We start from the raw sequence: 21,388 nt of genomic DNA on the forward strand, positions 1-21,388 counted from the left end.
TAAAAAGGCTATCACAAGCTCCAGAACACTAATTTTTTGTCATATGTTTGCTTAGTGTGCCTTTTGGCCTGGGTGCTTTCACAATGAATGATGGCCCATCAGGGGTGCCAGCTTGAGTAACTTATTGGGGGAACCAGGTAAACCCTGTCCCACATAATCGATCACAAGATGCGGTGCATGCACACCAAGTGAATGGCAATGCCTATCAACTTTGAGGGAGCCCTCAAATATTTTATGAGCGGGCAAAGGGACCTCAGCCCCTAGGAGTTGCCTCCTATGTTGCCCATGAAGAGTCTCCATTGTGTTGGGTTCCTCCTATCCTCAGTGGGTGGGTGCGTAATTCCTTCTTCAGCTAGATTTCCATCCCTATCTTCAGTCTCATCCAGGCTAGCTGAGAAATTTGATCTGCATGCTAATCTTTGCTTCCAGGAATAGTCTCCAGCTTTGTGAAGGCAGTATGCTTACACTCTGATTACATTTATATACCACCTCAAGGTGGTTTACATGGTTCTTTCCATTTTATCCACACAACAACCCTGAGCTTCATGACTGAGTGGAGATTTGAACTCCCAGATCATAGCTTGTGATTCTAACCATTACACCACACAGATGACTCTTGTGGAGCTGGGGGGTGGGAGGTGATGGGTTTGTAGTCTAATCTCTTGTTCAAATCCTGAGTTTGAGCAACAACACATAATGGTATGTCCAAGATGGCAGCACGTGCAGACGCTGCGGCTGAGAGCTCCCTGGAGTGGAGTCAGGGTTTGTTAGGACAAATTATTTATAGTCGATCTCTATAGTATAGTGTATTTTAAATGGGGTTTCAGAGTTTTTAGGGGTTTTTGATGTAGTTTTAATGTAGTTTTTCAATTTCATTGTTCTACATGGGACAATGACAATAAAGATATCATATATCGTATATCATATATCCCAACAGATGCCTGTCTACCCTCTATTTAAAGATCTCCAGTGAGGGGGAGCCCGTAACACCCATAGGTAATTGGTTCCAAACCTTCAATATTGTTTGGCAAGGGTATTGTTTTGTCCCTGTTGCCAAAACCTCCTTCTCCCATTTGGCGCTCATTGATGTCTGCATGTAGATAACCCAATTCCCACTTTGAAAATAAGTAGGGTCCAGTGTCCCACCCTGCCCCAAAGCTGGTCTCCTGTGTCTTTAACAGCTGCATGACAACAGAGATCCCTGCTGTGTCAGGCCAGTGGTCCAATATCCTGTTCTCACAGTGCCAGCCAGATACCTATGGGAAATGAGCAAGCGGGAAATGAGTGCAACAGCGCTCTCCCCACTTGTGATTCTCAACAGAGGCATGGGAACACAGGAAGCAGCCTCATGCTCAGTCAGACCACTGGTCTATTTTGCGCAGTATTGCCAGTAAAGGTAAAGGGACCCCTGACCGTTAGGTCCAGTCGCTGGCGACTTTGGAGTTGCAGCACTCATCTCGCTTTATTGGCCGAGCGAGCCGGCGTACAGCTTCCGGGTCATGTGGCCAGCATGACTAAGCCGCTTCTGGCGAACCAGAGCAGCGCACGGAAACCACCGTTTACCTTCCCGCCGGAGCGGTACCTGTTTATCTACTTGCACTTTGATGTGCTTTCGAACTGCTAGGTTGGCACGAGCAGGGACCGAGCAAGGGGAGCTCACCCCGTTGCGGGGATTTGAACCGCCGATCTTCCGATTGGCAAGCCCTATGCTCAGTGGTTTAGACCACAGCGCCACCCGCGTCCCAATAGAGGTAGTAGCAGGCAAAGCTTTCCCCATCACTGCCGCTGCAGATCATGGAAAGCACTGCTTGTCAGACAGCCTTGAAAGGTGGAGTAGCCTTGAACCAAAATTTACACACACACACCCGCTTCAAAACCAAACATGAACTCTGCATCCAGAATCAGCCCCTCTCTGCATTAGGATTGTCAACTTTCTTCTTCTTGGTAGAGAGCCTGCACCTTTAACAGCTGCATGTTTGGCAAAAACCCAACAGGTGCGGCTTTCCTAGTATGGAAATGCACAGTTAAATTTCCACTTATTGCATAGCTGCTTAAAGGCACGGGAGCCCCATCAGGAAAACAGGGACAAGTGACACCCTCCCTGGATGATGGCCTCCCTGGAACTCATCCTGCGATGCTGCTTCCTGTACTGTTTTAAGTGTGCTGCCCTTACCTTTGCGGCCTTATAAGTACATCATTGCCACACATGGATGCGCTGAATATTTCATAGAGAGAAAGCCTGAGGTGACTATTAAACATAAAATCATCAGCTGTAGCTTGTGTAACAATCCACAGCTACTGACCCAGTTTCTGAACTGCAGCGATCAAATCAGAAGGAAGTTAGAGGTATGTTAATTGCAAACTAATGGTCAAAAATATATTGAGATGGTAATTACACCTATACCACTGTGCACTGAGAGTCACTGGGATATCATGTCTTCCCAATATCCCAGGGCTCTGCAGACTGATAGACGCCACACAAGAAAGTAATAAGTGCTTGTCTTAAATCTACTCTGTACATTTTAGACACCAGGAAGCAAAGAAATGAAGATTTGTAACTAATTGATTTTGACATCTTCAAATCAAAACGTTTCATACAGATCTTTAAAAAATAAACTTGCAAGCGCTGGCCTTTGATATTAAATGCATTTATTTAACATTTTAGTCTATTTGCATTTATTGTGTTTTAATATTTTATTTTGATGGATTAAAGTTGGGTCCAGATTTCCTCATATTTGCAGCTTGAAATCAATGGTATTTCAGTTACTCATTGTGAGCTTATGTCCTACTGATTGTGGGCCTTCTCTAACCACAACTAAGTCTGGATCCCACCCTAAAAGTCTTCCTGCCTTCCCAGGTTTTATTGGGGCAGTATGTGGGCCTTTCAATGGCTTCGAGAGTGTTTCCATGTAATTATGTAATGATGATGAAATGGAAGCTGTGAGTCATCTCCTTTTTTGCAATATTTATTTTGGAATTAATAACCAGCTCGTTGCTCCTTTTCTGTTTTCCTTACCTGGTAGGTCAGTAAGTTTTTACATGAGTTGAGAGATAAAACTCCAGGAAATCAGATCACAGTGGCAAAATTCTTGTCCATGGCAAAGAGGATCAGGAAACAGCTGATTAAATTATGGCTTGATTTTGTTCTCCCAGGAATCGTCCTTGTGGAAGTTATTACGGGTTGTTGAGGGAGCTTGCAGTTTTATTTGTATTTTGCCCTTCTATATAACAATTGTTTATCTGCTTGTGACCCTTTCCAGCAGATAGAGCAGGTGATCTTGCTGAAGCCTTTGGACTCCTGGCCTGAGTTCTCTCTCTGGCGCTGTGGAGCCCATTCTGCACATTGGTATATCAGTGAATGAAGGGTGATGAAACAAGCTGGACATTGGCTAGAGGGCAAGCGGTGAAAGTTATGCCATGAAGCCAACTGAGCATGAGTTGGGGGGGGAAATAACTTTGTGGCAGTGAGGGTGGTGAAAAAGGCCCATTTCTCTGCCTCGATCACATTCTCAAGTAGCTGCCCAGTGGCACTTTTTCTTCTCTCTCTTTTTTTTGTATCTGTTAACATCAACTCTAGGGAATAGCGATTTAGACTGTGAATTGTTTGCAAGGCACTTCAAGAGTAAACTCACTCGCCTCCATAGCTTGATGCCTCATTGCTGTAAATGCGAAAGAGCAGGTCAGGACAACTTTTCCCAGTTATTTGGCAACTCAGGGTGGGAAGGGGCAGAGAGAAGGAAGACTGCTAATGCTTGAGTAGCTGGTAGACTTAATAAATGCATTAAGGAATAAGATTTTTTTCCCCTATTTCAAAAGTGATTAGTAATCTGTGTCTTGAAGTTTGTGCAAGGAAGATGAGAGATGCCAGTTTGGTTCTTGGGACACTGATAAAATCACAACATTGTTAAGAGCAAAAGAAGGTCTGTTTATTGTTCACATCATCAAGGAAGCCTTTTTCAAGTCTGATTTACAGCTGACCTTCTCTAGCAGGAAGCTGTCTTGGCAGGTATGGCTAGCATCAAAGCTAAGTTCCCACCACCCACTCCTCAGGTCGTTGATTCAGTACCTGTTGTGGGTGCAAGTGCTGACAACAAGCAAGACTCACCCAGTATCTGCTTATCATTCCCTATAATTGCAAACAAGGGGTGAGTGCCAACATGGCAGAAGTCAAAAGAGGAACCTGAGAAAATAGAGGTGGTGGTTATCAGTATGCTCTGGAGAACTTCAAAGTTACTGAAATATGTTTCTAGAAATCTCCTCCTACCTCCCCCTAAACAGTCCAATGAGGAGGATTCAGAGAGTTGGAGGGAGAATTCTAAACAGGTCTAAGCCTACACCCTGCTCAAGACAGCCAGAACAAAGGGCTGGCCTGCCTCTGCTTGAAGACTTTTGGCAAGGAAGACACCTCCACCCTAGGTAACAGGGTCCATTGTTGAACTGCCCTTACCATTTACAAGTTTCTTCTACTGTTCAACCAAAATCTCCCTTCCTGTCACTTAAGTCCATTAGAACTAGGCCTGCCCTCTGGGGCAGCAGAGAACAACATAAGAAGAGTCTTGCTGGATCAGGCAAATGGCCCATTGATTCCAACATCTGGTTCTCCCAGTAGCCAATCAAATGACAGTGGGAAGCCTGCAAGCTGGATATGAGTGCAACAGCACTCTGCCCACCTGTGAATCCCAACAGCTGGTATTCAGAAGCATGAAGCCTCTGACAGTGGAAGGTAGAACAAGTCTTTGCCCTTCAGATTTTTGAAGAATGCTATCATGCCCTCCTCAGTCTTCATCTCCAAATTTGCAAGCATTTATAATTTTAAGCATATCTGCATATGGGGCTTGGTTTTAAAATGCTCATGCAAATGGATAACATTCTTCTTTATAGGATAGAGACATGGTTAGGGAGCTGTTTCCAGATTGTTATAAAATTGGGATGGACAGCTGCTAAAATTACATTCCTTTTTGTCTTTCCTTCCACTGCAATAATAATAATAAACAACAACGAATCAAGCAGACTAAGACCTAAGATAATGAATGTAACAAAATAAAAACAGTATTATTATTTTTATGTCAGTGAGTCATGCAGCTGAATTTCATCCCTCCTACAACAACGGTCAGTATCTGCTCAGCAGAGAGAATGAGCACACTTTCACACACTGCAGACTTGGCTGTGAGTCAGCTCAGCAAATGGATGCTCCTGAAGCCAAATTCCTGATGTGTAAAATCCACAAAAAAGTAAGATATAATGACAGGCAGATAGCTGCATTTGGTCCAACAAAAGAAGTAGTTAATTTAGCTGAGCCCCTCTCCATCTCAGTCACACCTGATCACCACTATATCCTGAATTCTTTTGCCGTAGAATTAGCCTCATAGTGCTTGCCTCTTATAGCATCTTTTTAAAAGTGCAAAAGCCACAGGATTATGGAGGATTTATGAAGGAATTTATTGACTCTTGAGGAATCCTCTACTTCCCTAATCCTGGAGAGGAGGCTGCATATGCAAACAAAATATGGCTAGTGCACCTGCAAAGCAGCCCAACTGCCCATTGTTTAATTTGTCCTGGTTTATCATCTTTCACTTGCAGAGCAATGGATAAATCAGTCAATTTCAGTTTCTCATTTTTTTCAAGCTTAAATGCAGTTCACCACATTTCCACATGGTTTGTCGGGTTTTTCAAAGAACAAAAGTCCTCACAAAAATTCATTAGCATTTTAGTGTGCATTTCCCCATTTATCTATGCAATTTGGTTGAATATGCACATTTTTTGCAAGTAATTTATTCTAATATATTGCCATTATTTATGTTATTTTCAGTGATGTGTGAATTTTTTACACACGCTTTCTACTAATACAGACATTTTCCTACACATGTGTGAGGCAGAGAAATATATCACAAAGTTTGCATTCTAGAACATGCTTGTAGATGCTCCTGCGAAATTATTGCCCTGGCCTGGATATTTTAGAAACTTTTGAGATTTGCTGGAGCTGATAAGAAAAAAAATATTACAAAGGCAAAAACCCTAGCAACATTCCAAATGGTGAATCCAGCCTGCGTCCTAAAACATATAGCAAGTTCTGTAGGACTTAAGAGGCAGAGAGATGCATGACCCTTAAGTAACATCTGAGGAACAAGAAGCCCCACAGTTATGCACAGACAGAAGGAAGGAACAGGGTGTGGCAGCTGACTGAGGAAAGGCAAAGCATGATAATAAATCAGAGAGACTAAGATCCCAAGGACTTGGGGAGGAAGTGGTGCTGATAAAAATCCCAGAACAACTGTGAGTGAATGAGAAAGAGTAGATAGAAAAACAGACACTAAATCCCAAGGACAGGGAACAGTGGCTAAAGGGCATTTATGCTTGTGTCTCTTTAAATGTCCATTAAAGGAACCCCTGACCATTAGGTCCAGTTGCAGACGACTCTGAGGTTGTGGCACTCATCTCGCTTTACTGGCCGAATTTGGCGAGGTTTTGCCTGTTTACACAACCACATAGTTTCTTATTGAAGAGCAGCTAATAGGGGGAAAATTGTATTTTTTGCCATAAGGTGCAATGTTGTGCCTAGAGGGTTGTTTGAGAGTGATGTCTCTCTGCATCATCACACTTCCCACTTCCCATCTTAGCTTTACCTGTAGAAGTATAATAATGAGGCCTTCTATCCACTAAGTCCTTCCAGTAGATTATATAGTCTTTAAAGTGTTTTAAAGGGCCTTATCTCAGAGAAGGCTTCCATTTCACATAGAATACCATTTGGAATTAGGGCTGGAAGTTGGGGCTAAGCATTGATTGGATCATGGGGACCCATTAACCTCGAGAGACAGTTCCTCTTCAGGTCACTGTGACCAAAGCATGCTGATGATTCATCAGGATATCATCTTGCTTTCGGGTGGATATGTTACGCTATAAGCGATTAACTTTTATCAGAGTCTTTAATGCTAAAGACTGAGTGGCAGAGTGTGATAATAATGCGAAGCTTAGAAGCTCTTCAGTTCCAAATTTAATACTGCCGCTAGGGTAGGATTTGTAGCAAGCTATTAATCTCTGTTTTCAGAAGTTGTGGCAGATGAGATACCCAAATTTCTTCCACACAGGGCCACACTGGGAGCATTCCCAGAAAGCAGGAGATGGAAAGTGCTTCCTAAGCAGGGTGGTTGCAATAAGGACCTTGGCTCAAATTGAATACATGACATTCCGGAGGTCAGCAGCATGCTCAAGATGGAACAATGCATAGTCTTAGTCTTAGTAGGTCTAAAATCTGACAGTAAGAAAAGTATTTCAGAAATGACTCTTGCTATACTTTTTGAATGTTGTGAAAGATGTGTGCACAAGTTTTTCAAAATTTCTTAAAGGGTGTGAGTTTTATGGAAAGCAGAATCCAAAGCCTTATGGGTTCTGCTAATATAGAAACAACATCTACCTACCTCTTATGCATAGTGCTAACCAATTACAGTGGTACTTTGGTTTACAATCCATTCTGGAGGTCCGTTTGTAAACCAAAGCAGGTTGTAACCCACAGCGCGCTTTTGCCAATGGGGCCTCCCCCCAAAAATTGTTTGTAATCCAAAAAAATGGGTTGTAATCCAAAGAAAGGTTGCAAACTGGGACACGCCCTTCCGGGTTTGACGGGTTTGTAATCCAAACCAACGTTTGCAATCCAAACGTATGCAAACCAAGATGTATGCAAACCAAAGTACCACTGTACAAACTTTTAGTAGATCTGAGGATACATAATGATTATCGTATCACTGATGGAAAAACTAGTGTCACTGTGGTACTGCCAAGTACGGAGTGTCCAGAGGGAGGAATCAATTCTTTATTGTCAAAAGTACACTTACAAGTTAGGAGAATCCATGTCCACCAGTCCTACATTTCTCAGCTACTCCTAGGTGTGCACCAATATCCACCCTCCCTTCACCACAGGTGGGCAGGGTTTGCGGCACCGAGCGGGGCTCACCTGGGCAGGTGCCACCCACCTGCTTGAGCCAGCCTTTGATCCACCCTCAGCCAGGGAGGACAATGGACAGCCAGCCGCGGGTGGGCCTAAGGCCAAAAGAAAAGAGGTGGACTCCTTGGCTCAAGCCCCTTTTGCTGTTCTTCCTTCCAGGATCATCTCTCAGCTACTCCTAGGTGTGCACCAGTGAGGCAGTTGGCACAACAGAGAGGCCCCGCCCCTGACCTTGGCTTATGTATCTCCCCAATCCGAGCTGTGTGCAAGCAGGCAGAGAGTCCGCCTGTGTGTAACCTGTTTCTGCTCCTCCTGTTTCAATCCTCTTCTGGTCTTGGGAGACAAAGGAGCAGGACCTGACCAATCGCTCCCTCCTGTCCTGCAGCTTCTCCTTTGTCTGACCTTCGATGAAGTCCTGTCTGTTACACGCTCCCACAGTTCACTGATCCCTTCTTCCAAGTCAGTGTTCAGTCCCCCTTCCCCCGCTGCCCACCCATCGGTATTCAGCCAGTCCCTGACAACTAGGCTGCATAAGAATGCATATAAACTGAGCAGAAGAGGATGCACACTCTCTGCATTTTGTTCACACAAACAGCCTCCTCTTCAGGTTCAAGCTTAAGATAACCAGTTCTACCTGTTTCCAGCAAAAGTCAGCCGTGTATGCAATGACTAGTCTGTACCTCTGGGTGATGAACTCACCATTCCTCCCTGGAGCAACTTAAAGTTTCTAAAGATGTATTGTCTTGTGTGCTTTTTTAAAAAAAGAAAACCAAGCTGGCCAACCAACATTCAATTGAATGAGAAAATAATTGGGCTCTTGAACTGAAGGATGCAGGGGAAGTACATGACCAACCACTGAATCAGCATTTGATTCACTGGCTAGCACATCTGCAGTGGCGTCCAAAGTACCATCACATTAGAAGTTGTGGGGTCTTTTTCAGCTATTGCAGCCTGAGGACATGGATAAGACGTTTGAGGCCAGCCACACCCTCTTGGTTCTTGTTGATTTATATGGCCTAGATGAGGGGAAATTATTGGGTGTGTCCATATACATATTTATAGAAAGGAGGGATGCCCCTGGGCATTAAAGAGATTGTGGTGCACTTGCTGCTTACCAAACCCACCTTGGACCCAAACATCTGGGATAACTACTGTACGGTTGCTAGCTTTGCTTCAAGAGGGTGGTTGGCTGCTGTCTAACTTCAGATGCTTTTGGATGGGAATGATCAGTTGATTTTTTTTATGGGGGGTACGCATACCCCTAAACATTTTGTGAATCTAAGTTTGGCCCTATTGAGGGGCAGTATTTCAATATGAGTAGGAAAATGAGAGTACCCCTAAACATTTGTTTAGGAAAAAAGCACTGGAAATGATTATCTAAACCAGTTTCAGTTTGGGTCCCAACCTAGTTTGACTAAAATGTCAAACTAAAATGTCCTTAATGACCTTTATTTGAAAAGGTGCAACAGAAGCCCTGTTGTTCTTCCTTGATTTTCAGCAGCTTTTGATGCTATTGACCACAGTAACTTGCCGGACAGGTTCTGTTGGATGTGAGTTGGAGGTGCAGTGATTTGGTGGCTTCTGGTAAACAGCAGGTCTCTTTAAAGAGGCCATGAGACCACCCAGAAGACCTGCTTACTCAGCATTCATCCTGATTTGCTTGCACAAAGCTTATGTGGAGTTTATATTATATCTGGTCTTTAGTGACCATTCATTCTGATTTGCTTCTGGGGAAGTTTTAATGCCCACCATTTTTCAAATCACAAAAAGGCTGATTCTTTTTTTAATGTGGATTTGTTGCACTAGGACGGAAGAGCCCTTTGATCCACTTTAACTGTCCAAACTCATACTCTAGGCTCCCTCCTGCAAAATTGTGGCAGTTTGGAGGCACCTGGTGTCAGATGCACCAGTTAGGTAAGCCTATTCACCCTCTCTCTACAAATGCAGATAATTTGTATTCCTTAAATAATCCTTGTTAGCTTAATGAGCTCAGTGAGAGCAAATATCAAGTCAGCACAACCAGAGGATATTCTGGCAAATCAGCAGCAAACTTATTCCTCTCAGGGATGCTGAAAGCAAGCATTAAAATTTAGAAACCCCACATGTGTTTGAAATGCAGAAAATGGAGTGTCCTTGTGAGTCCAGGGATCAAAGTCCAGTAATTTATGGTGACTTAATAATAAATAAATATATAGGATAGGAACGGAAAACTGTAATTACAGCTGGATGGAGTGGGGGTGGGGTGGGACTCAAGCCTGGGAATTAAACGTGGTCCTCTATGCTCTCTCTCTGGCCTTCAAGACTCTCCCCAGACCACACTCTCCTTGACTGCTTTTGCTGGCTGAAATGTCTCATTGACATTGTGCCTTTTTCTTGCCTAGAACCAGGAGGGTGGTGGTGTTGGGGGTAAATAAATCTCTGGCTTTTGCATGGTAAAAATCACCCACTTCTGCATCTGGCCCTAAAGGTTCCCCACTACTGAATTACAGGATGCAGAGTACATCAAAGCTGCAGGGCTTGGAGAATCAAATTATAATTAGTTTAATTTAAAATAATTATTTTAAAATTTAAACATGCGATGTTTGTTTTTTAATCATTAGCAGTTCCAAACTGGCAGTGAGCTCTCTCCAATGTGGTGCCCTCCATATATTGCTGGCCTACAACTCCCATCAACTCTGACCATTGACCATGGTAGCCAGGGCTGATGGAAGTGATAGTCTTTTTTTTTAATTTATTATTTTTTTCATTTTAAACATTTAGATAACATATCAAATCACACAAAACAAAAAAACCCAATTCCTGAATCCCTGCCCCCCACAACTTCCCTCAGCTTCTTCTTCTGGATTCTTTTACATCTTAACTTCTCCTGCTTACTTTAACATATCTTAATTTAACAATCTTCAACTTAGTTATCATTATGCTCTTCTTATATCACATCATCCTTATGATTCCTGTATTTAATTTTGTTGATTGTAAGTGTTTAGTCAAAACCTGCTAGTGACTCCAGATCTTTACATTGTTTCTGTAGATATAACATAAATGGTTCCCAGTCTTTCTTAAAATCTGTATTGTCCTTATCTCGATGGGAGTGGTAGTCTTAAACATCTGGAGGGCATCACATTGGCTGTTGCTTCTCTCCATATAAATTTGGTGTTTTGAACTTTCAGTGCTTCATTTTGAAATGTTGCTCCTGAATTTTAACCTTCAGAGAGAAGTGGGTTTAATTTCTTATTTACTTTTGCTAATATCAGTGCTTCCACTTCCCCAGGTGACCTAACGGGTTATGCCAGCCTTGGTGAGAAAAAGAATCTAGGTCACAGTTATTTGGTGTGTATTTTAGCTCAGGAAGTTCCAGTGACTCAAAAAATAAAGACAGAAGAAAAGAGGAACTGTCAGGGTGTAGCGTGCTTTTCCAGTTCTGCAAACTTCGTTGAGGAGAGACACATAATCACCTGTGAAAAAAGGATACAAAACTGTCACTCACATTGATTTTCAGTCATCCTGAAAGCAGAGATTAGACTCTTAACTTATACCTTCCACAACACAGTAATTTGGCTGGGGGCCGAAATATAAAAGAGTTGTTGGTTGGCCAGTATGGAATTTTCTAGGAAAAGCAACTCGCCTTCCTTACACACACAAAACTGCCTACAGTGACTCTGGGAAAGAATAGACAGCATAAGCAATGTGGTCAATTGAGGAACTGACGTCCCACATTACTTTTCTGTGATCTGATGGATGCACTGACATTAACAATGGCAAGCCGGCAATTGCAGTGGCCTCTGCAGATTTAAATTTAGAAGGACAAACATCATGTTGAACAATGATATGGCCTGATCTTTCGGCATTTTGGTGTTCATCACAAAATATTAAGGCAGGGTTGCCAACTTGGGGTGTGTGGGTATGGATGTGAACACAATTACGAATTTGTGATACATCATAGCCACACAACCAGAAATGCCCTGCATACAGTGGTTAACTCTCCCTTTCCCACTTGTATTCCCCACGCCCCGTAAACCACTATTAAGGTTGAAAAAATGATTTTATTTGCTACAACAGAATGCCTAATTTCAGCAAAGTGAGAGGCATGGGACGATGAGACCTTGTGGGTGGTAGGGAAATTCTTTGGGGGTACATGATGCGTACCTGCAAACACCATATTGATGGCCTACCTATTATGATGGGTCTTGCCCACACAAATGTGCAATGCAGTTTTCTAGGCCTATTGAATCTTGGGTTTTGGTCCCACAGGAATTCCTTTATTCTTTCATATACAGTGGTACCTCGGGTTACAGACGCTTCAGGTTACAGGCTCCGCTAACCCAGAAAGAGTACCTCGGGTTAAGAACTTTACTTCAGGATGAGAACAGGAATCGCACGGCGGCAGAGGGAGGCCCCATTAGCTAAAGTGGTACCTCAGGTTAAGAACAGTTTCAGGTTAAGAACGGACCTCCAGAACGAATTAAGTTCTTAACCCAAGGTACCACTGTATCTCTGCTGAGATTCATTTCTCCCTCATTTGGGCATTTTACTAATTTCAGATCTTGGACAGCTTCCCCATCACTTGTAGTTCTGATTTTGCAAAATGATAGTCTAGTGTACAGTAGGTTTTAGTGTGGGTGAACACCTGAGAGAAATTTAAGCAGCCAAAGTTTTGCATTTTGCACAGATTTGACAACGTGGTCCAGCCATCATCAGTAAACATAAAAAGATGCCTTCTATGGCATTTCTAAAATCACTTGCCCATAGAATTTCCCAGTGAGTCATTTCCAGAACAATTAGTTTTACTACTGTAGGAATAATGTTGATTAATTGTAAATGTTGAAAGAGCAGGACAAAGGAAAATCCCAAAAATACCAAGGAAGGAAGAAAAATGAATAATAGCTTTGGTGATTAGTGGATGTTATTAATATCGCATATCTGAGCATGTGGTGTTTGTTTATGTTTTGTAACTTTCCCAGATTGGCCAACAAAAAGAAAAAATTAGGCTCACATTCCTGTTTTCATGTGTGCTTGCTGGCCATGTCTACTCAGAAGTAAGTCCTCTTGAATTCAGTAGGGCTTTGTAACATTTGTTGTGCTGTTTCCATTTGATGCTTCCATTGTTGCTTTGAGGCATTTTTTATATTTTAAGTGATGCAGAAATGATTTGAATGATAAAAAAAATTGGGAGGAATTTTATGTAGTGCTAAGGAAATCGCTTCATCACCACAGGCATTTCTTAACCATGGTGAAAATTAACCCACCATTTACTGCTCTGACACAACACTAAGCTGTGTCTCACTGTGGAACAAGATGTTTCCCATCTTCCAGTAGTTGCCAGTGTGGTGTGTTGGAGCTGTGGAGCCACCTTCCCAACACTGACATCTGTGCAGTTAGTGGATGAGCTGAGGTGGGTTAGGGTGACTGCAAGGTTAGGAATGAACTCATGGGCATTGTGGAGGATATAGGGGAAAGGTGAGCAGCAAAGCCTGAATCTTATTCTCTTAACAATAAACCATGGTTTCTCATTACATGCAGACTGGGGCCAGTGTATCTGTCATAATGAAGAGAATAGCAATCCAACCATAGCTGTCAAATATGGTTTTGCATCACTTATGTAATATATGAGGTGCTAAAGGCGTTTCCGTGCTCTCTCGCACTCGTCACTTGCATCAGTGGCGATTTAGTCATCCTGGCCACATGACCTGGGAAAGCTGTCTGTGGACAAACGCCGGCTCCCTCAGCCTGAAAATTGAGATGAGTGCCGCGCCTCATAGTCACCTTTGATTGGACTTAACCATCCAGGGGCCCTTTACCTTTTACTGTACCTAGTGCTAAAATACTTAGATGTGGCATAACGAGATTGCAGTTCTTTCATATTACAGATTCTAAATGCATCTCATGAAGTTTGCAAAGAATTGCTGTCCCCCCCCCCCATTTCTACAGTATAAAAATGTATTTTTCATAAGAATTACCTTCATCTTGGAGATTGTCAGTTCTTGAAATGAGCAACTCATAATTTTATTGAAAATGTCACCTTTTGGAATCATCAGACAATGGCAGAGCTAACATTTTCCATAGGACTTGCTTGCAACAAGTAACCTGAAAATTGTGTGTGTCTAAAAACTGAAACCAGGAATGTAATCTGAGCACAAAAGGAAGCACAGGTTCTTTCCTGATAATTATAGTGTGCCCCAGCTGTAGTTTCACAACTTTGATTCAAACTTCTGGCACAATACCATGTTGTTCAGATGTAACAGATGGGTATCGGAGTTTAGTCAGACTGCAACGAGAATTGTTGAAATACTGGCTGCTCCTTTTTATATTAAAAAAATGAAAGCAGATGTATACTTTAGTGCTAGAACAGGAGAACATAACTTTAAATGAATTTAATACATTTTCTTTTAAAAAGCCAAAGATCTATAAAATAGTAGTAGTTTCGTGCCATACTTCTGAGTTTTTGTTATTTTGTAGAGTTACACTCATGTAGTGGGAATGCTTTTTGCCTTTAAAGGTCTACTACAATACTAGGAAGTTGCATTTTACTGAATCCATTGGTCCGTTTAGCTCAGTCTTGTCTGCACTTCAACAAGCAGTGGCTTTCTAGGGTTTTGAACATGTATCTTTCTTGCCACTATCTGAAGATGCTATGGATCAGTAGTGGACAGCCTGGGATGGGGATGACACCACTCACTTGACTGCCAGTTGGTCCCATTGCTGCTGCTTACCAGGAGGTAGGGAGGAATGGATGAAGAGATAGCAGGGTTGGTGTGGTGCTAATACACTGGCAGAGCCAATCCAGTGCATTTGCACCACGGCAACTTCCTTGCAGACTCAGCCCTCCCCCTCTACCTCTCAGTAAGCAGCAGCAACATTGCTGACCAGAGGTCTGGTGAGCAGTGATGACCCACTACACTGTCTGCTACTGCAAGGGATTGAACCTGGGATCTAATGGACACAGAGCATGTATTCTAACACTGAACTGTAGACTTCCCCTAACAGCAATAACAATTGCTTTGCTCATCACTTATAATGTCATAGGCACTATGGCTTGGTTCAGACACTTATCAGGTCATGGGTATAATTATTGTAATACAGCAGTGAGGAGAGAGAGAGAGAGAGAGAGAGAGAGAGAGAGAGAGAGAGAGTGTTGCCTGCATGCTGAAGCCTGGGCGCGCTGTTCCATGTGTAAGGGGTAATTCCCTGCCGAACTGTATATCTCTGTACAGTTTTAATTGAGACACATTTAGAAAGGACTGTCTGCCATTAATTAGGCTCACAAATCCTTTCAGATAAAGACGTGGCCATGTTTTCAATGCGTACAAAACCACCATCTACTTTGTACAGAGAAAACAACAAAGAGCACAAGGCACTGTTACATTTTCTACCTGAGGGAGTTAAAAAATCAATGCCTCTTTTATGCAGTATGTCAGACCATCGTTACCCACCAAGGGAGCAGCAGCTTTGAGGGGAAAATACATTTTACTGGTTATTTCTAATGTACCCAGCATCAGATTACAGACACCTCACAAATTACTCTAGAACAGGGGTCAGCAAACTTTTTCAGCAGGGGGCCGGTCCACTGTTCCACAGACCATGTGGTGGGCCAGACTATATTTTTTGGGGGGGCGGGGGGAAATGAACAAATTCCTATGCCCCACAAATAACCCAGAGATGCATTTTGAATAAAAGCACACATTCTACTATGCTGATTCCCAGACCATCCATGGGCCAGATTTAGAAGGTGATTGGGCTGGGTCTGGCCCCCGGGCCTTAGTTTGCCTACCCATGCTCTAGAAGATTCCCACCCCCCACTTGCCTTTCAGCATCTCATATTCATGGATTTTCGGAAACCTCCATAATATGTTTCAGGGCACCAATCTTAGTATTGTCCCTAGGGTAGTCGCTGGCCGTACCAATTCTTTTCTTCTTACTGGACCTGCGATCTGTTTGGATGAAGGATGGCTTAGCAATTGTAAAATAAATTAATATGAGGCAAGGTTAGGCTAAGAGAGAGTGTGACTGACCCAAGGTGACCCAGTGAGATATAGGGATGTGTGCAGGTTTCTCCCCAGCCCTACTGCAAATGGCTCTCCTCAACATGTACAGAGGTCTACTTAGATTAGCTTTTGACGGGCAACCAAATAGTAGTTTACCAAACAACCGTCAAAAGTTGTGCTGAGCTAACTCAGGCAACATTTAATTGAACAGAAATCTTCACTGAGTAATTTTTCAAATATCAATCACACTTTGTAGTTTTTTTTAAGAAAAAGGGTTTACCTTGTCACATCTAAGGTTGCACACCTGTACCCATTTATAAGGACTCAATGGGACTCCCTTCTCAGCAGGCATGCATAGGATTGCACTGTAAGCTGGCAATGATGAGCAACTGCCCATTAATGTTAAAAATGGAAATCCTTAAAAAAGTTTTTTTTTTAATGTTTGTGCATTTAAACCTTCCCTTCCTTCTCTTGTGAAACTCAAGGTGGTGTCCATGTGGTTCCCAATTGGTCATCCACCCAGGCACTAAGACTTTGTTTAGCCTTCAGACCATCCCCCCCCATCCCCCTATGCAGTATAGTAAATCTTCCATGTTCTCACAATACTTTATGAAAGGAACAAGAATGAATGTGTGGAACAGGAATGAAAAAATACAGCAAGCAAAGTGATTTAGGTGCCAAGGTAATTTAGTAATCAATTTGTGAGGAGACCCATAGCTTATAGGGTTGATAGCTGCATATTGAATAATCATCAATTTGACATCTGTCAAATAGATATATAACTATATTTTTTCTTGTTGCTCTGTTTATACACAAACTACTATCAGCTTCTAAGTGTAACTGATCCTAAGCATAAGTTTAATCTGATTTAGTAGTTGTATGTTTTAAAGTAGAGGAGTTGTTGTTTACTGTTTTATCTTTTGTAAACCGCTTTGAAGTCTTTTACAATCAAGTGGTGCACAAATTTTATTAAATAAATAAATGAATGAAATAAGTTGCTGGAAATAGTAAAGCTCAATTTGTAAGCGCTTCCCCCCCCTTTTTTTAAGCTCTTGTGGCCAGTCTAGGAACAAGAGCTAGACTGGCTTGTTAAAGAGAGTAAAAGACAAATGGGATGCTGCTAGCCCTCCATGCTTGTCATGGTAAACTGGCAGAAGATTTGATGGTGCCAGCCAGAGGAGTATTTGAGGACTGGAAAGCCACCACCAAAGTTCCAATGATGTGTTTTGGAATGCGTCACACAGAGTTGGGAGGTTTAGGGTTAAATTATAGAAAATGCCTAATATGTTTAGCTTGACCTTCTGCTGCAACCGAAGGCCCCAGGGCAATCAAGGTTGACCTTTGTTTCACCACTGCCAACATCCCGATGCAATTTAGGCCACTGTGTCATTTTCACAGGCAAAGATCTGTAAATGCTTAGCTAAGTCTTGCACTAGGAATCTCGCATTGGAGTTAGCGGGTGAAGTTCCCTAAAGTGCATGCTGTTCATCTGCCAGGAGGATAGAGAGAAAGTAGCTGCTCATTCCTGGCTCAGCTAATGCTGTAGCACCTAAAAGAAGCTACCTGCCTATGTTAATCAGGCAAGATTAGAATCCTAGCACCTTTTACTGTTTATTTATATTGGCTGCAATACCATGATCTATATATTTTGTTAATAAATCAGCTTGTTTAAAGTGCAGCTGGTGTGATCCAAGGAGAATCTAAACACTATATAGTATCTCATCCCACATCCTTGTCTTGTGACTTTTTGCCAAGCTACTCTATATTCAGTAGTTGTAGTTGGTAGCAGCTACCAATCCATTGGGCTTTTCTATTGTGGGTTTAATCCTTGTGATAACGGTGGAGTGTTTAGATGCTCAGTTAAATTGGTCTTCTTCATGATTCCCAGACAGTGTCAAGGTACAGAGGGGTACAACACAGAATGGCTGGGCTGAAGCTGTTTCTCCATGGAAAATGTTTTTAGCTAATTTGAGTCACAGAGGAATCCATAAAAGATCCATAAAATGAGTTACAATAGCAGTTAATGATGCTTGAAGTATGGGGAGAAAGATAGGAGGGGCTTCATGAGATCTACAAGACCAAATGCTGCACTCCACCCCCACCCCCAGTTTTAGCCAAATTATAGCCCCCCAGTACTCTTCTAAAAACAGTAGTGCAACAAGTAAGTCAATTTAATTTGCTTGGTCATAAGTCATAACACTGTGTTGTGTGTTTTTAAGAAAAGAAACCATCCCCAAATATTAATAATAAATTGCTGATTCTTTTTAGTGCAGGAGTTTCTAACACCTGTGACATTATTTCTATGGAAACCATAGTCATCCCACCTACAATTCAGAAAATATCCCCAGCAATTATATCCCATTTTCACTCTGCATTCCTTCATGCAGATGCAATTCAAATTGCATGCACTTGTGTAGGAGGGAGAGAGCTCTTTTGAATCTTTCAATCACCTCTAATTTCAGATTTCATTCTACTGGGTTGGAAATGCGAACATGCTTCAGGTGGCAGAGGGAATATAAAAAAAATACAACTGAAGGTTGTGATGCATGCTCATCAGTTTAATTTTACTTTGTTTCTGCTGTTGCTCCAATTTTCCACCAATAGTCTACAAGGTCAAAGCGGAAGTATAGAAAGAGAAGAGGAATACATAATTGTGTGAAATTTCATCAATGAATAAAGTATGGAGAAGTGGTGCATTGGGAGAATGGTTCTAGGAGGGTAAAAGGAAACTGAAACCATAGTCAGGCATCCCTTGGGAAATCTGCATTGCTACAAATTAACACAACTAGTTGGGATCATAGGGTTGTAATTACGGATCAGACAAGTCCTGTGCAGATGTCTAAAATCTATGTACAAGCAATGTCTAGAGAAGTGAGAGAGGAGTAGATCGCGGTGAAAGGTCCTGGCGTCAGATTCCCAGTGCTTGAAATGAATTAGTTTGGTACAATTAACTTGAATTAATAATAAGAAGAGGAGTTTGGATTTGATATCCTGCTTTATCACTACCCGAAGGAGTCTCAAAGCGGCTAACATTCTCCTTTCCCTCCCTCCCCCACAACAAACACTCTGTGAGGTGAGTGGGGCTGAGAGACTTCAAGAAGTGTGACTAGCCCAAGGTCACCCAGCAGCTGCATGTGGAGGAGCGGGGAAGCGAACCCGGTTCCCCAGATTACGAGTCTACCGCTCTTAACCACTACACCACAGTTTGGCTTATTACTTGCCCTTCACCCATGGTGGATCACAACAACTTAAAATGCAACATTAGAGACAGTTTAAAGCAAATTGCAATCACAAGCATAGGGTAAATCCTAAAAATATACATCTGATAAGTCAAATGCCAGTATAAAGAGATGCATCTTGCTTCAGCGATGCAAGTGAGCCAGGGAGCAACTTTACTCGCTCTCACACTGTGTGCGGTCTTCTCACTAGTGCTGGGCATGGAAGGCAAACGGAAGCTCCAGATTGGGGTCAGGACAGCTGCCCCATCAAGTCCCACAAGGGTGATGTTCTCCACATGCATTATATGGGCAAGCTGGAGGATGGGACAGAGTTTATCTTCTCCTTGGGGACCGGACAAGTCATCAAAGGGCCTGCTTGGGATGTGTGAGGGTGAGAAGAGAAAGCTGGTTATTCCCTCTGAGCTGGGTTATGGGGACCAGGGAGCACCACCCACAACCCCAGGTGGCACAACCTTAATCTTGAATGTTGAGCTGCTGAAGATTGAGCGAAGGCAGGAATTGTAGCGACATCTCTTCAGGGGAGGGGGCACGCGGGGATAGGAGGTAATCTCGAGACGCAACTCAGGATTTGTTGACACTGATGGCCAGTGGTTTTTTTCTAAAAAAATGTTTAGGGGTACTCTCATTTTCCTACTCATATTGAAATACTGCCCCTCAATGAGGCTAAACTTAGATTCACAAAATGTTTAGGGGTAGGCGTACCCCTGTGTCCACCCAGAAAAAAGCACTGCTGATGGGCCAAATGAAAGCACAGACCGGGGGGTGGGGGGTGGGATGCATCTTCAGCACATGAGGAAACTTTATAGTGAAGTTGCCAGATGCAGGGAGCGAATCTCACAATTTAGGGGCTGACAGAAATGATGCTGTTGTCTGAGCTTCTGAGAGTGATGGAACTCGACTTCCCTTCGCTTATCTTAACACCTGAGAGGATTTGTATGTAAGAAGTTGGTCTTTTAGAAATACCTGGGGCCTAAGTCATTTAGTACTAGCACTAGCTGGTTATTTTAAAAAAAATGAACTTTCCAAGCACTACAAACTCCCATGTGTTGATTGTACCTGTTGCACAAAGCCTCCGTGCCTAGAAATCATGTATAGAAGAAGAAGAAGAAGAAGAAGAAGAAGAAGAAGAAGAAGAAGAGGAGGAGGAGTTTGGATTTGATATCCCGCCTTTCACTCCCTTTAAGGAGTCTCAAAGCGGCTAACATTCTCCTTTCCCTTCCTCCCCCACAACAAACACTCTGTGAGGTGAGTGGGGCTGAGAGACTTCAAGGAAGTGTGACTGGCCCAAGGTCACCCAGCAGCTGCATGTGGAGGAGCGGAGACGCGAACCCGGTTACCCAGGATTACGAGACTACCGCTCTTAACCACTACACCACACTGGCTCTCTTGCACAAGGTACAATCCATCTACAGAGGACCAGGGACAAGACCTGCCTCTGCAATTCTGCTCACATATTGATTGCATCTAGACTTCAGTTATCTGCAAAGGCTATCTCAGATGTATATTACCAAAGTACAGCGCCCGCCACAGTGGGGAGTGTCGGGGCGCCTCCTCCCCTCGCTAGTATCCGCCCCGGAGCCGCAATAAAGGTGTAAAAGAGCCACATGCAGCTCCGGAGCCACGGGTTGCCGACCCCTGCCCTAAATTGACACTTGTCAGTTACTTAGTACTCTTTGATTTTTCAGTTTTCCACAGAAATGAGGGCCAAATGTACTGTCTTCTTTATTTACCAAGATGCTAAGTCTTGCTGAGCCAAAGGTGAAATAGGTTTGCAGCCCAATATTGCAATCATGTATATGTCTACTCATACATCTAATAGTGCAATCCTACATGTGGTGTATACTGAGTGCAGTGGATCTTACTCCCAGGTAAGCGTGCATAGGTAGGACTGCAGGCTAAATCAGGTTTTTTGGGGGGCGTGGGGTGGGGGGTTCAGTTCAGGCCTTGCAACAGTGTTCTTCTGCTTTCCCTTCTCTACTCCCCCCTGCCTCTTTTTCTTTTTTTGGCAAGTGGCACATCTGGTTCTAAATCCAATTGTTTCACTGACTGACAGTTGGCAGAACTTCACGGCTGATTTTCATGACAAAGAAACTTTTGTTTGGTGTTCCTCTCCAGTTAACAGATGAGAAGCAGTGACATGCAGGAAGGCACAATGGAGGAGCACAGCAGAACGATTCCCAGGGTTATTCTCTTTGTTGCCATTGTGTTGCTAAAATAAGCTTTGCCTTTTT

At 42.9% G+C, this 21,388-nt stretch overlaps 1 pseudogene across 1 annotated transcript; it reads left to right on the forward strand.

Annotated features, from left to right (window-relative positions):
• Positions 1 to 19,432: 19,432 nt before the first annotated feature.
• On the forward strand, positions 19,433 to 19,667 carry LOC310844476 (peptidyl-prolyl cis-trans isomerase FKBP2 pseudogene; annotated as a pseudogene). The gene has a single exon. The product of its transcript is annotated as a peptidyl-prolyl cis-trans isomerase FKBP2 pseudogene (transcript).
• The last annotated feature ends 1,721 nt before the right edge of the window (positions 19,668 to 21,388 follow it).

Source organism: Podarcis gaigeae (assembly GCF_964106915.1).
Source record: "Podarcis gaigeae genome assembly, chromosome: 5".
In the NCBI taxonomy this organism is placed as follows: Eukaryota; Metazoa; Chordata; class Lepidosauria; order Squamata; family Lacertidae; genus Podarcis; species Podarcis gaigeae.